Below are 18469 nucleotides of genomic sequence, written 5' to 3' on the forward strand. Positions count from 1 at the left end.
ATTTGCTTACCTCTCGCAACGTTTCGATAAGGTTGCACCTAGCCGTGGTCACGAGCTGACTGAAGTACAGCGCTGTTAATATCGGTAGGTGCCAGTGAATTCATTTACCATAAAATTATTTGTGCTAAGACCCGATTAATAATGTGTAAACTCGAAATTTCATATTAATTAATTCTACTGTGACAAAATTAATATTGCCGATCGTTGTCACTCATATCGTTTGATAATAATTAATTGCACAAAATGCAATGCTCGTGCATATTACTTTGTACAGATTATATTCCTGTAGAGCGGGAATTTTGTACTCAGTCATTTCCTTTGGTACACCTGTCTCTTTATGATCTACCAGATTTCAACCAAGCTCTGTTTAGGTAGGAGTGTTAGATATCACAGAAAAAAATAGGGCAATACATCTTAATAATTAATTATTATTATAATATCTCAGGACAATTCACACAGTACCATCTAGTCCCAAGCTAAGCAGAGCTTGTGTTATGAATACTAGACAATGTTATAAATAAATAGATATTTTTTTGTAAAATATATGTAGAAATATCCACATTGATAAAGACAATCATACTCATGAATACAAATCATGCCTGTACCGTGCGAGGGAGTCAAACCCGCAACCATCGAAAGTTAGGCGGTGTGCTAAACCACCGTAACCGTAACAATCTTAGTCCTCGGGAATAGCAATATATGTGAGGTTCAATACGAATATCGCAGGACGAGAGATGACGCTTAAAAAGAAATAAATTATTAAAGAAATTTTATGGTCAAGTCGAAGTTCTTCTTATTTTTAAAGTTGGTTCTAAAAACCTACCCGACAACGTGTGGTCAGTTCTGTTGTCATTTGACAACAGTGTTATTTGAGAACTGCTCCTGACATTGTGTGTTGCGCGTGACCGTAATAAAAACATTACAGCAGGTATTGTAAATGCTTATAATATAAACACGAAAAGTTTCCTGCGTGTTGATGAATTAATAATTTAAATTTGGTGGTGGCCAGACTCGAACCCTTGACGTTTTGTATTTTTAAAAAATAACAAATCAAATCAGATCAAATCGAATGAAAAATCGTTTATTCATGTAAGACATTTATAGTCGCTTATGAACGTAAAATTTATTGTATTAATATATTTTCCCCCTATCAATTAGTACAATTAAATTCTTTTGAATTGTTTAGATTGAAAAAAAATAAAATCATATTCATCATCATCGTCTTCACAAAACTTATCATCATACATATAATTAGCAGATTAAAGCAAGATTCGATGCAAGAAAAAAAATATTGTATAATGTCAGATGTGCATGTCCCAACATTATGCTGCCCACCTTCATGAAGGAGGAATACTGGCAGAAGGGGGTGGTGTATACGCCGCTAACGTGGCAGATTGCGGTTATCAGTGCCGTGACCACAGAATCAATTTCAATATATTTGTATATAATATTAATTCATATGTATATTACTATATATATAAGTTATTTATAATATGGGCCTAGTACCCTGATATAAATAATTTCAAAAAATATAAAGCGAAAGTGTGCCCGTCTGTATGTTTGATTAATCACCTTTTCAACAATAATGAACGACTTCATCAAATAATAATAATAACAGTCCAGGACAATTACACACAATAAACGACGGTAAGTGGCTACATACATGAACTGGACCACAGACATCACGTGTCCCTCCAATCTATCCCCGATTAGAATCGAATTTGTCTAATTCAAACGGGGATTGAAATTACGATGGCCTGAGTCGAGGTTTGAACCCTTAGCTGTGACCTCAGACTGATGGCGTATCCGTCAGGCGGGAGTTAGCCTACAGCCGCTCCATAAGTCCTTTCGCGATTTGTAGTGCCAACTGCACTCGCCCTTTATCGTCCGGTGAAGCTGTAAAGGGCAGCTGTGGCCAACAGCATTAGAGAAGTCCGAAAAACAAGACATCACATCACCTTGAGACATTTCTAATCTCATTGGTTACCATTACCTACATCTTACCTATAAGCGAAATCGCTAGAACAGATAACATAATATGTTATCTTTTCTAGCGATTTCGCTTATACGGATCAAATTGAAATAGAGTTTACAAAACACATATTTTGAATTCAAATATACTCAGCGAAATGTGGGTATTTTTGCAACATCGACAGTAACAGTAATGTCTCTAACTACTCCATTTGGAGTAATTGTCGTGAAAGTAAATTATGATGTAATAGATAGGTTTCACGTCGCTATTGTAATTATATTCATTATTCAATAAATACAATTGATTAATTTGTGTAAAATAAGATATAGGCGTAGTATGACAAACGATTTTATACAACGTCCACCTTGATGTTTGACTATGCATTGAAATTTGAGAGCTGAGAATGTACTAAGAGGCAAAGTTACTAATTTCCCACGTTGTAATTGTAGTAACAATATTAATATAATACAAGAAAAATATTCTTAAGTAATACTTCTGTAGATTACTACAACATCAGCATTAAAAGTATATTATATCACGGAAATTAGAGTACTAAGATCTTATTTCCGTAATTGGATTTATAACATAATTGGCCGTTAGCGACGACTTCGTATGTATACGTTGATTTTTTTACGTCCCGATGGTGGCACACAAACATTGTTATTTTAAATATTTTCATCCCCTATTTTACTTTTTCCAGTTTAAGGTATGATAAAAGATAATCTAGGCCATACTTATGATACAGCCTTTTTTTTATATAGCACAGGGGCAAACGAGCCTGTTGCTCACCTGATGGTAAGTGATTGAACACACATGAACACCCTCAACACCAGGGGCATTTCAAGTGCGTTTAAAAAAGCTTTATTTTTGAAGGTTTCAATATCGTTTCGGTTCGGAAGTACCATTGCCATACAAGTACCATTAGTTTTATATATATAAAATAATAAATATACTAACTTGTTATATGCCCCTTTAAAACATAAAATATACATTTACTCTTTGTTCAGCATTCGTGAGGCAAAATTTCCGAAACATTGAAATATTGCCTGCATGGTTACCTCAGTCTTATTCAATCTATTAAAGTTGCAAAGCAGCTTGCTTTACGACTTTACATTTGCGACACTGAAATTACAGGATTTGAAGTATGACATCTTACTCTTAGTTCTCCGAAATGACAACGCATGACTGGTCACTGCCGTCCCATGATTACTTACATATATTCCGGACTCCGTACATATATTTCGGAGTATTGTGTATGTAAATACCACGTTTATCACTTGCCGTGGTGGTTCGGCAGCTTGTCTGTCATTCCAATTACATAAAGAGATTTAATTTTATTTTAATTCTTGCTGTTCATAAGTATCATTTAGAATGGTCAATGGGTCTTTTATGAGAATGGGTATAAAGTTTTAAAATAAGATACCAAATGATATACTGGAATAGCCCTTAAATAAATTCAAAACATCTGTTAAATAATATTTACTGAGCAAAGGCACTGGCAATAGTTGTTCATGCACGCGATTTTCATTTAATTTTAGACATAGGCACCTACATACTTATATAAAGATTGTAAATAGACTGGTTTACCTACTTAAAAAAAAAGAAAACAATGGAGTTTTTGCCAGTTCTTTTCAATGGAATCTGTGTGTTGAACTGGACGGTAGAGAAATACTAATATAAAAAAAAATATTTTAAGCAGTTAAAATCTCCTACATGAATAAATGATTTTTGTAATTGAAATTTAATTTATTAAAAATAAATGATATATGAAAATGTATTAATTATTATAAAAATAATTGTTGACGGTAATTTTTTAACTATACCAAAGTAAGAAAACTATGTCACGTGCCGGTAAAAAGAGTGGTATACGCCACAAAGAGTAAAAAAACTAGTAAAAGCTATGAAAATGAGGCAAAAAATAATTCTTTAAGAATGTAAAAATAGTGGTAATAAATTTGTCCAAGTATTTCAGTACCTAGCGTCATAATTGTAACATCGTTCGCCAACGTAGACTTTCTTTTAAATACTTAGTTCCAGGAAGACGGCTTACATCGCGGCAAGCCTTCACGACTGATGACAGTTCTCCAATAATCTGTGTCGTTGTATGGTATGCTAATTAAAATTACATTTTCGTACTTTTCTTTATTAACGACATTGATAGCAATATGTCATTTTATGTACAGATATAACAAGACGTGTTTAACAAAGTTATATTACAAAATAAAAATAATTATTATTAAATTAATTAATTTACGGCTTAACACGCTCTGTTGTTTGAATGGCGCAATAACAGAATAGGTTTTTCTCAAAGAACTCTAAATACTAATTTCCAAAAAAAATTAAAATTTTATACAAGTAGGTATTTAATTTTTTTTTTTCTATTAAAGCCTCGTTATATATACTAAGTTATATACTCATAGTATTTAGTTATAATGATCTATTGTCTAGTAATGTGCAGATATTCGCCCATTTAGTAAACATCACTGATTTATACGCCCATCCTAGGGAGTTTAAATATAGACATTACTAAAATATTATAAATTTAACACTTTTTATAACTTTTAATCAATTTAAGTTTATTAAAATAACGGATTGAAGTTAGGATTTCTCTTATTCGTAAAGAAAAGTATAGCCGTCGAGGTTTTAACCCAAACCCGATAATAATCTTAAAATAAAAAAATTAAGATACCTCCGATTAAATAAGACTTTAATAAATTGTAGGCAAGAACAATCACGATCACGTCAACTTTCAGACAATAAAACCGCAACATAGTCGCTCCATTGGTTCAGAAGCTACGATGCCACAGACAGACACATAAACTCATTAAAGTTATAACATTCTTCTTGTTTTAAAGATGTTAAAAAAGAACACCTGAATTAAGTAAGTCTGTACTACATAATTCACGGTAAATAACTCGATATGTATGAGATACATTCTACGTCTTCATAAGTAATGGTCCAATATGAAATGATAAATCCGAAGTTTTGATTGGAAGCGTCAAAGGTTTTTTGGTAACAAAAATGTGTGTAATCAGTTGTTAGAGGGTTTTTATTTAGTCGCGCTGTAATCATTAATTACCATGATTAAAAATTAGATAAATTATATTATTTTTTAATGCAATTGGACAGAAAAGTAAATTTTAATGAAACAATGTTCATAATTATTTGGCTAATATCGTTATGATAACACATTTGGATTTGTAACTTCGGTATTGACCCTCGGGTATATAGATAAGCACTTATCTACATAAAAGGATGAATAACAATTTTCATAAACGCCATGTCTATGGAGAAAATCAGTAACATCATTTACTGACAGTCTTAGTTGTGAATTGATAATTATCTTTTTAAAGTTAAATTTAAAATAAAATCAACTCACTTGCAAATCTTAAAGTTGGCAACAAAGACATATTCGCCTTAGAATCGACGAGAGCGTCCATAATTTGTTTGTAAAAAAACCAAAAACAAAACCGAAACACAACACAAATTACAATTAGTCTTACAAATAGAAAACGGACTCGGAAAACTTTAAAGAACTATTAAAAAAAAAAGCGGGACCTGTGACCCGCCCGAGCTCGAGACTCCGAATGACTGGTCTCAATCTCAGCGGCGGAAGAAAATAATAAGTTGTATTATTGTTGTCTAATGACTAAAGGTAAGAAGGGTCCGAGTCTGGCAGATGTGGGGTCGTGGGAACGGGGGTGGCCGCGGCCTCGCAGCTGCCCTTCTCGCGATGCGATTGTGGGTGTTTGCATATAGAAGGGTAGGTCGGAGGAGTGACAGCACGACGGCCGTGCGCGGTGTCGATGCCGAGGACACCGCCAACGACCTGTGCCCCGTATTGCACTCCCCCGCTTCACCTTGAACCACATACCTATATCTAGTATTCCGTACTGGTTACATATTCTATCTCTACAAGATGCTGAATAATGTAATGGGAATTATTTATAACAAGCTGTGCCCGCGTGAAAATAACTTATATGTTAATCTGATGATAAGCTATATTATTGTAAAGATTTATCAAAATCCGTTCAGTAGTTTTTGCGTGAAAGAGTAACAAACATCTATCCATACTCACAAACTTTCGCGTTTATAATAATTAGTATAATAAATTAATAAGACTAGTCGTGACCGAGACTGCATACGTTATTCGGAATAATAATAAAACAGCATTCATGTCAGTTAAGCTGTTTCTGAAATAACGCTGCAACCAGACAAGCAGACAAAATTCTATACAACTACAATATTTTATTATTTTGTCGCCCGGTGTTCTGGCGGTTATGCACACCGCTTTACTGATAGTCGCGGGTTCGATTATCGCACGGCATCAACGTTTGTATTCATATTGTTTGTATCGGTTTGGGTGTTCTTTATATTACGTAAATATTTACAAAAAAAACTATGTATGTATCTATATCAGCTGTCTAGTACTCATAATACAAGCTCAGCTTAACTTGGGACTAGATGGCGTTGTGTAAATTGTTCAATTGTTCTTATTATTATCGAAAATTACCTTTTTAGGTAATTTTCGAAATTTCGAATTTTTAAGAAAGAGGTAATATATGTATGTAATTTTATTTTTTATTATTGTTTAATATAGAGACAATGTTCATTTATGTTTATTATATACATAGCTGAGCGTCGACTTAGTTTCAGTCACATTAGAAACTAGCTGTTACTCGCGACTTTGTCCGGGTGGAATTAACTTTTTTGTTACTAAAATCTTATTAATATTAGCAACGCGAAAGTTTGTGAGTGTGTATAGATAGATTAAGGGATAAAGGTTTGTTACTTTTCACGTAAAACTAATACTCGGATTTTGATGAAGGTACCTACATTAATGTGTTTCAGAATAATATAAAGCCTTCAAATAATAGTTCTAAAATAAAAGTAGCCTAATGTACTCATATCATACTCATAAGTTACAACATTAGCTATCTATGAGTGAAAATCTCGTCACAATCAGTTCAGCCGTTTTTCCGTTTAGCGGGAATCAACAGAACAGACAGCTAAAATTATTTAGTTTATTTAACTATTTTAGACTAGCTGTTCGCTTCGACTTTTTCGCGTGGAATTTTATTTTATGTTTCTAAAATATTCTAATTCTAATAGTCCTGCAATTTGAGAGAGTGATTATCCGGAACAAAAAGACAGACAGACAAAATTTTTATAAAATGTTATTTTGGTGTATGTACCGTATTTATATTCATATGCATGTAGTAAAAAACGGTTATTTCAATTTTAAAAACAGACACTCCCATTTTATTTATATGTATAGATGTACTCGTAAGTACCATATACACTTTCATATGTATATAGTTAAAAGCTGTTAATTTCAAATTACAATCAGACACTTCAATTTTATTTATTTGTATAGATAAGAATTGTTTGTAAGCCGATTGGAATAGGTACAATAACCACAAAATTTCAAGTGCGGCTTATCACATCAGGCACATTAGTGAAGACCGCCCAAATTGGATAAACCCTTTTCTGACATTACCGCTCACAAGCATGCAGACATACATACAAAAATCCTAATAAACATTATTTTGAGTTCTATTGTGTTGATAAAGAACTCCAATAACATATGATTTTTCATACATCTTCCATTTCCATGTACAGATAATGGATCAGTTGCATTTTAAATGTATATCTATAAATTTTCCTTAAAAACAATTTATTGCTTAGTTCTAAATTTCGCTTTCTCGGTATTGTTGTTTACCTAATCAACATTTTTTGGTCGTTTATATTTGTATCTATATATTACGAAAGCATATTTGGGGAACTATAGGATGTCCTAACGTCCTAGAGTATACACATACATGTACAAACACCCAGAATTTTGCAATAATACTTATTAACACAAATGAATACATCATGCGCAGAATAGAACCCGCGAGCATCGGATGGAAGGCGGTGTGGTTTTGCACACCGCCCACATTAATGCTAAAGCATTTTATAGTTTCTTAAATTGATGTACACTGTATTTTTTACTAAATTTTGTACTTAATGTAATTACCATTTCGCCCACTTTGCCTCTAGATTATTACTTTGGATCCCGGTACTTACTGATTTATAGAGAAAAACCATACTAGTGAATCTTCTTATTAGTCTGTTGCGTAATATTCCATCTGAAAGAAGCCTGTAGCAATTTTATCGAATACGATATTTTTTTCTCGGAATTTTTCTTCATAATATAAATTTTATCGGCAGTTCGGAATTGGCAGTGAGCGAACTACAGTGCCCTAGTTCAATCGCTAGCTCAGAAGGGGGATCATTGCTTCATCTAAGAAAGCTTCACGTTGAAGTCTTTGATAGATTAAACTTTTTTTTAATATCTTCATTTTCTTCCTGTCCTAATAATCTGTCGATATAGGAAAACTACTTTGCTTCGCCCATAACTATTACTGAATTCCCGATAAAATTCATCTAATGAAGAAAAATTCTGTCAATTAAAAAGTCACTGCATTAGTAATGCCCTTTTTCTAATAAAATAAAATTGCTCTTGTTGCTTGGCGCTTGCCACTTTTGTATTCTTTTTATAGAACGCCAGCATCGCTCGGTCCGTTGTGTACTTTTTTTTAGTTCTCCATTGAGCCTTCAATTTCCTACAACTTCAAGTCCTCCCCAATATTTGTTTTCCTAAATTTTCGACCACCGCCACATAACACCTCTAAAATTGAAAAATGGCGTAGAATTTTATCTTGCATTGTTACGCTACTGCTACTAATAGATAAGGGAGGAAGGGTTGATAGTAGTGGGACTAGTAAGAACATTGTTTGCAATTACTTTGATAGAAAACCACGAAAACCTACGATTTTTGTTAAATTTGCGACAATGGGCTGAACGTCCTGATGTCATCCATCATCATCCATATCATCATCCTATATACATAGACTAATATACATACTTATAATATATATCCTATATACATACTTTAAATTAATTAGATTAGGTTCCTAAGTGCCAAAAAAATAATCTATTGTTGCTACCTCGCCTTAAAATTACATTCACTTATTAGACAACTACTGTTTTAATGTATAATTTGTTAATTGATTGGAAATAGAGGATTTTTGAGTATAATTTCTGTGTCTAAATAGGTACTTGCGAATACTTCGTAAACACTTGATAATAATATAGATAGGGTTTAGTTTGTTCTTCGTTTCAATTAGTAATTTTGTTATTATTCAAGGCTATTGTTTTGTCTAACAGTGTTTATAATTGAGATCAAATATCTAATAGGGTGTGACTGAAGTTTTATAGAAATACATACTATATGTGGTAAGACAGTTCATATACCTCATAATCTCTTATGCCATGATTATGTACTCATATATAATAGAGGTAGGTATAGCGCGTGATTGAATTTAATTATCAATTGGATCTGAAAATAAGAATCATCATCATCTAATCTGTACACCAATCTGTACTTAAATATTAGATTATAATCTATACCTAAGCTATAAATAAAGCGAGTATGAAGCGAGGTCGCTGTCTTTGTCTACTTGCTTTTGCATTTACTTTTTCTAAATATTAATATTATCCAATATTTTATAAATATGTACGGGAATTAAATAAACTATGTTTTCGTCTTTCTGGATAAACTATTAAACCTCGCAACGGATATTGATACGAGTTTCACTACATACGAGAACTTCCTGTGTCAGGTTTTTGCAAAAATATGTTTCATTACTGAAAACGAATTTTTGCAAATTTAAATTAATGCGATAGGTAGTACCTTCCTACCAGGTAGAATTCCATATACCCCGTGGAATGTAGGTTGCCTTCACCATAACGCCGACAATTTACAACGCTACTAATTACCCCATCAGGTATAACGGTCGTGAAGGCATATTATTTCTTTTAATAATAATAATAATATTTATTGCAGTCTTAGTTTGTGTTACATAATTAAGTTGTGCATAAGAGTAAATACAAATCAAACATATGTGTGTAATTGTGCCACCTGCATTAGTATAGAAATACTGTATCTCAGATGTCACATACATTCCCAGGATGCATTTTTTTTTCATTTGTTAACAAATGCTTTTACACAACATAATAACATACATATCAAATTGTAATAATAATAATTTCTCTGAACAATTCAACACCATCCCAACCATGTAGTCCCAATCTAAGAAAAAAGTTTTTTTGGTACATATACATATATAAGAATACACATATTTTTTTTATGAATATCTTGTTATTTACATGCTTATCTATATTTATACATACCCAGAAGGGAGCAAGAGATCCTGAAAATTGTATGTTGCAATGTAACTTTTGAAGAAACCTTAGTTACCTTACGAAAATGCGGCATACCAACCTAAAAGGTGTCCTCTACAGATATGATCTGGTCCCGGTAAAAGCAAATTGGACTTATCCTCCCCGACTCCCTTTATTTTTCGGGCTGCGCCGATATTTAAACGACCTTTACAAGGGAGAAGAGAATTGTTAGTAATGTCGACTAATACCCCATTGTACCAGTCAGGCGGACCTCCACATAATACCCTCTGGAAACCATCGTGATAAATTCATAGTAAATTTACAACGATGAGCTAAATGACATGACCTCATGCTCATCTTAACATCCTACACTGGTGCCCCGCCAGTGTAAACCGTAAGCGCATACGGGTGCACCATTCCACTATCATCCATAAGACCTTCGTCACGAAGTAAGTACTACATAGTAGTTACGAATGTACTATTCGTACGAATACCAGGTGGGTCTCTTAAAATTCGTAAATTTAATGGCGGGTTCTTGATATTGCAATGAAGAACACCACTTATATTGAAAGTTACAATTCCCATTCGCTGTTTGTAACAATTTATTATTATATGCTATACACCTACAATTTGTTTTGATATATTAATTTTTTATAAATTTTGTACAATGAACGATCACAATAAATTCTAATGGTTAATACAATAGTAAAAGCAGAAATAAAGACCCGGGAACGATTCTATTGTATATATCATACAGAAATCCATTAAAATCTAAACACAAAATTACATACAAATCGCTTAATCGGCTTAGGTGTTAGGCGACAAAATATCCAGCAAACGTTGTTTTGCCGTATAAATTAATTGTATCAGCTCATAACGAAATGCAAGAATATTGTGCATAAATAAAGTTAATATTTATATATATCGTCTAGGATATCCCTAGACAATAAAATAGTCCACCACTTTTCTTATAATTAACCATCATATTAATATTAAACTACACTGTAAATTTTATATAAATGACTTAATCCGTTTTAAGTACTATAAAAAAACACTGTAAAGAGATTTTTATAAATTTCTCACCTTACACGCTGACCGCCACCACTCGCGAGAGCACTGCATCGGCCCAAAAGTTTGATTATTCTTTGGCAAAAAGTTTCAGAGTGAGACTACTAACTAACAAATAATGTGGAACCCGCATATAGGTTTCAAATATATACAATACATCATCATGAATATGAGTAGTAAATTATATTATGGGAAATCTATGAAATTAGAATAATGTAATTAGATTTTAAACTTTAGCCTTTTCAATATTTAGTAAAATGGCATAAGATAGATAGATATATGGTTTATTTGTTTGTTACTAATCACACGCAACATGTTCATAAGCCTAATTTCTCTAATATACACTCACTGTGTGACTAAGATATTTGTGACAGCGTCGAAATATCCGTTTATATTGATATCTACTGTGTACAATTCTCCGATAAAGTTGCTTTGCATATAAAATCCTTATTGATTTCTGGTTTAAACTATATGCTCTACTTCCATTATAAAAAGAAAAATTCTAAATGAAATATCAATCTAGACAATACCGGAAAACGATTTGTTTATTTTTCCTTCCTATAAAATTCCAATAATAAATATCTATTTCTAGGTAGAGTACTTGAAGTGCCCCTCTGACTCTTCAATTTGCAAAGGCTACTTGTATCATTATATATGCCTGCAATATAGGAGTATTACGTTGTTGTATTCTCATACATGTCAAAAGGACTCGTGAATCCTATGAAGCAATTATTTATAAGAATTTTTCTGTTTTGTTATCAGTTTATTGCCTTGGCTTCGTCCTACTCTTTGGGGTCAACGCTCTCAGCACTGTCTATTGCCATATAAAATACGATGAATCAGCCATGCTGTAGCACAATTTTATAAGGATGCGATCTATTAAAAGTAACCGGCTGCTATTAATAAAAAGTATCCTTATTGGTAAATTATTTATTGATATTAAAACTTATGGTTAATAATGTGCATCAAATATGATGGTCAGTAATTCGGATCAGTTATTTAAATGCCATTAATATAAATAAAAGAAAGCGATGGGTTCGTAGGTTTTCTGAAATTCGCAACGATTTAAAAAAATCCTAAATTTTTTAAAGAAGGTTATATTATATCTATATTGATAAATCTTGATGAAATATTTTGTTTTGTAAATCTGAGATTAAACTAGACTTGGTTTTATTAATCTAATTTACTTAGTCTGATAACATGTGATTTACTGAATATTCCGTGTATGTAGTTAAACAGGCATTTATAGTTGATGTTTTTTTATTATTTCAACTATGAAAATAGTTATTCAGCGAGTTATCAGACCGAATAAAAACGGGCTTGACGTCTTAAAATTACCGACGAGATTGGTAATTTCATGTCAAAGGTTATGAAAATGTTGATCATTTTCAGATAGACGCATAATTTTCTGATTATTTACCTGCGCGATACACATATGAATATATTTACATTAGAAATAAAGAAATAATAATATAACTTATTTGAAACCATGTTTACAGATTGATACTCATACTCTCTTAAACTATTTCATTATGCTGATTAGAGGAAGATGGGGGAAATACGGACGCGGGGTAAATAAGGACTAACATGTATTTGTAATGTGTACCTACACATTACAGAATATTTACCACTAGATGTAATCTTCACCGAGCCTGTCCTATAGTCAGAATTTTTTTTCAGCGACTTCGCAAAGTAATTTAGAAAATTAAAATGTTTCAATCACAGTAATAAGTTAAATTGCAAATGAACCACATTTGCAATTTATTTTATTACGAAATATAATTTACTATTTGTGCCTGCGGTTTCCCCGCATGACAATTATAACCTATGTGTTATTCTGATTTATAAGCTATATCACTCTAAAGTTTCATCGAAATTCGTTCAGCAGTTTTTACGTGAAAGAGTAACAAACGTTTATACCTTTATCCATCCACTCTCACAAACTTTCGCATTTACAATATATAAGTATGTTCAATAAACCACAACCACATATAAACATATCACTAGGTGTCATTTGCGTCTTCGTGCGAGTGGAAATTAACTTAATTTTTATTAAAATAATTAATTTTCTAAAATAAAAGTAGCCTATGATACCCCTTATAATATCCGTTATCTGCTAGTGAAATTCTCACCAAAATAATTCCCGCCATTTCCGAGATTAGCAAAAACAAACAAACAGACATTTTATTTTTCTATTCAATTACCGTATATACTTTTATATGCATCAAGTGAAAAGCTGTTAGTTTGAAATTACAGACAGATACTATTTTATTTATTTCTCTACATGTAATATAACTAGAATAACTGTAACCGTACATTTATATCCTTACTAGCTCTGGCCGCGGTTCCACCCGCGTGATATTTATAGCCTGTATGTTATTCTGATATATAAGCTATATTACTGTAAAGTTTCATCAATATCCGTTCAGTAGTTTTTGCGTGAAAAAAAACAAACATCCATCCATACTCACAAACTTTCGTGTTTATAATATTAATAAGATATCTAAATCTAGATTGTTTACTATACAATATAGTTTTATTATATTAAGACGTTATAATTTTAGAACATCACAATAATAGCTTATTATAGCTTTAGTATAGTAGAAAGAAATAATTGAAAACAGCCAGCCAATCTAAGTTGCATAACATCACAACAAAGGTCTATTGTGTGATATGTACGAGTAGGTACTTACTACCGACGTCGTAGGCGCCGTGATTGTCCCCTTACGCACGAGACACTTTCTCACGGGGTGGCTTGCCACCTGGCGAGCGGGGGTTCGACACTCGTTCAAAGGTGTTGTTAATTGTTGAATTGAGAATCGGCAGATTTTTTTAGTTGACGCGTGGGAGTTTTTTTATTTAAAAATATATTATTACAGTGTTTGGATGTGCTTACGTTATCTTAATAATATTATAAACGAGAAAGTTTGTGAGTATGGTTGTTGGTTATTCTTTCACGCAAAAATTACTGAACAGATTTAATGAAACTTTACAGTTAGTATAGCTTATGCATCAGAATAATACATAGGCTATATTTTATATAGAAATTTAACGCGAGTGAAAACGCGGGCATAGCTAGTTATTTATATACGTTGTAAAAATGTTAGATTATTTGAAATTACATCTGCTTGCACTTTTTCTAAATTAATAGCCATGATATGTTATACCCGCCTGCGCTAACGGTATATATGTATAGGATGTCAGAATGAGGATCAATTCAGGTCCGTTTGCCCACTTTTAATTAGGAATTAACCAGAATTATTTCCACGTGCAATAGGATCACTAGTTCTCATTGGTAATAATACCTTCCTCCTTCCTTCGCCATATGATAAATGTTATTTTTTTTAATCAGATTTCTGAAATCACTATTTGTATAACGACTTTAGTTATCTAATGCTATTAAATAAAATTTATTGATCCATGAAAAGTTACAATAGTTACCATGGATCGGTTTTAAAATAAAATTTTTAGAAAACTACCCAACAAGAAGAAACTCTTTATCAATATTATTAAAATACGACTGGATTAGGCTAACCACAACAGTTACCGAATAAAATTAAAATTAAAGTAAACTGCTTTCATATTTTGTTACTATTTAGTAATAATATTGTTTATTTTTAAGATAATAGATAGGTACTACAGAAACGGTAAATAAGAAAACGACTTACCTGATGCAAAACGATAGCCGTTACTCATGAACTTGAACACTATGGAAATCACTTAGCAAACTATGACATTCGTCGCTTTTCAAAAGGACCTGTTCTCTCTCACCCTTTAAACTACAACAAGGGTTGCAAAAACCCAGCTGCTTGGTAGCAGATTAAGGTCATACAGATATACCAACCCACACAAACGTCTTTGTACAGGTTCTTTCTAGAAAAAAATAAATGTAACTACTGGTCGACCAGGGGTCGAAATTCAACCGTAAGTTATTTCAATTTTAAATAATATAATTCCAATAAGTTCAAAACACGTTTCCCTTGTCAAAGACTAGTGTATATGAGTGTGTACATCACACGTGTGCATTTATCTCTTACAATAATTTAAAATCATCATTACATAGTATAAAACAAAGTCGCTGTCGCTGATTGTACCTATGTATAAAACAATGCAACGAATTTTGAAACGGTTTTTTTAATAGATATAGTGATTCAAAAGGAAATTTTATATACATGTACACCCGAGCGAAGCGAAGTAAATAAAAAATATATTACAGTACTGCATCCCTGTATATGAACTTTATCTGTGGCAGATTTCAAACTACTAACAAGCAAACTTAAAACAACAAAACAATATTAGCATTCTGCATTCCTTCTCTATATAAACTGACAGTGTGCGAAATTTCAAACTCCTCCGTCCGCACAATTTTCTGAATAATGGGGTATAAATTTTTTTCCAGGTGTTAATACATACATTAATATTACAACTACATAAATATAGTCTAATGATTAATTTCATTAATATTTATATACATATTATTATATAACTAGTATTTACATAACCTAATATGATGACTAAAATATATTATTAAAAGGGGTCCCTTTAGGCAACGTTCCGAAGATACTGGCAGCGTTCCCTCTTTGAATAGCTAGACTAATTCTTTGTCCAAGGTAGCTGCCAGCTCTTCGGTCTTCTGTGATGTCGACTACCTAATTTATCTAGTTTTGCTTAGTTGGTAGTGCAGTAGTAGTTCAGTTAGTGTAGAGTTGACCTTAAATGGGGAGCGGAAATATTGTCTAAATATATTTTCGTTTTGAAACAAAATACAATTTTTTTTTTAAATATATATATCAAAAAAATAAATATATCTAATAGTGAGTTTTCTTCTTTTTACTCTTTATTATTCACTAGCTACTCGCCCCGGCTTCGTATGGGTGTACATGTATTATAAATATATACCTTCCTCTAGAATCACTCTATCTATTTAAAATAACCGCTTCAAAATCCGTTGCATAGTTTCTAAGATTTAAGCACACATAGGGACAGACAGCGGCAGCGACTTAATTTTATACTAATTATTTTAAATTCTGATTTAAATTATTCACATATAAAAATACCTATAGAAGATAGATACTAAAAATTAATAACGTTCGTAGAATTTCTTTGTTAGATTATGTTTTATATTTAGATGGTATATCAGGTAGGGTAACGGCCCCGCCTGATGCCGCCTTCGCTTACACATAAAAAATATCTATGTCGTAGACCGTGGTCACATGCATTGCCATTCCGGAGTACTATTAGTGTCTGTGGCGGGCTCTTTGACATGGTTGTTTGCTGACCGCTTGTAAAACACTAACTAGGACTCAGAATAATTGACGACAAACTGATGTGACAACTACGAAACAAAGCCAGTTATTATATTTTGCGCCACTTATTTTTCTAACAAATCTAAGTAGATACATTGTTTGTCTAAATTACTATAAATAAGTATATACTGATTTATCTTAATTATAATAAAATAATACGAAATAACGGGGATTTATTTACAAAATGCACGGTAGCGTTTTGTGAATAAATCCCCGTTACTTTACGACGTAACAATAATCGTAAACTATTATTATTATTTTGTGCCTACTGTAGGGCGGCGGACGGCAGGTGCGTGTGTGGGAATGCGTTCCCCTCGGCCTAGGTTCAATTCTAGTAGGCAGAGGGCTATTCGCGAAGGTAACTAAACTGTTCCCACGATTTAGCTCGCAATTATTAAACCCTCATGCAGATTTAAGCATGCGTAGTAGTATTAAATCAAATCTGTAGCTAATTCAATAAATTACATGACGTTTGTCTTAGTATTAAAATTAATTTCGGATTATAGAAAATATTTACTATCAACTTTATTCAACTTTAAAAAAAAGAAGGTTCTCAAGTCGCCTTTATCATAATACGCTTGGTAGATAATTAGTTATAAGTTTTCATACAGTTGTTTTTTCCTTACTTTATTGGAAAATTAAAAGGGATTTATTTCTTGGAACAGCAATTTATTATAGATTGTTCATAAAATCTTTCGATAAACATAAAGTACATCCACCTGATAGAGAGCCTAGTCTATACAAATGAGCATAAAAATATACTTTGTGATTGCCGCGGCACTCCTTGTATGCACTTAATGTGCCGCATTCTACAATAGAAGAGATAGTTAAATTAATACAGTAATGGGAACAGAATCGGTAATAGAATTGTTATTAGTATAGCAAATGAAGATTTGGAGATACTTGTTTACATCGAAAATTAATTGCTTTTTATTTCCTCAAGGGCTCTTAATGATAGCCTTTAGTACGAATTTTGGTAATGTTTAATAAATACATAATATTTTTGTTTATTACAATTCAAATTGAGATCGAAGGACAATTGACAGGCGATTGAAAGTACACTGGGCATTTCTAACAGTGTTAGATTTTAATAGTTTAATACTCCGTCACGCCAATGATGGCATTATAAAAATAAACATGAATGGCTCAGCTCGTTATGGTATCCAAATATGTCTCCATTCTTATGTGCTTCATTCCCTTCAGTTCTCCACTTCTATTGTTTAAATGTTATTTTATACCGTAAAATTACATATAAATTTAGAAGCAGATTACAATGTTGTTTATTTCGTATAATAAGCACTCAATATTAAGCGTTCTCCATTCTAGAAATGAAATTATGGATTAATAGTATATAATAATTATTAGGTATTGTATATTTTACGATAAAGGGATGAAGAACTAGGCTATTCACCTTTGCTCCCCAATTTGAATTTGGTGTGACTACATTTTTTCTGTGGTGATTTGCAAATATTTGCGCTTGTTAATTCTGATAAGAGGATTATTGCATAGATACCTACCTGTCGAAGAATGTCGTATATTGGAATTTTTACCCGACCGCTAAAATAGGAAGTAATAATTTTCGGTTCTATTAATTTTTGGAGATATGGACAGCCTAAATATCTTCATAGATTTGTAATATGGGTACTATGGGGTGTCATTATATTAATTTTATTTAGGAAAGTGCTGATTTATAGGATACTTGTCAATATAACACCAATACACAACAGGATTATAGTGACATCAAGCGTGAGTGTATTTTGATAGAAGTAAAACAAATATTTTATTTCTTTCACCTTATCTTTGAAACAACTACGTCTTGGACGCTTTGTTTTTAGAATTTTAACACCTATGATGCAATAGAACTATTGATATGATTAACAAACATTTCATGGGG

Source organism: Achroia grisella, unplaced genomic scaffold (genome assembly GCF_030625045.1).
Source record: "Achroia grisella isolate CSIRO2021 unplaced genomic scaffold, CSIRO_AGI_Agris_v1 utg640, whole genome shotgun sequence".
Taxonomy (NCBI): domain Eukaryota; kingdom Metazoa; phylum Arthropoda; class Insecta; order Lepidoptera; family Pyralidae; genus Achroia; species Achroia grisella.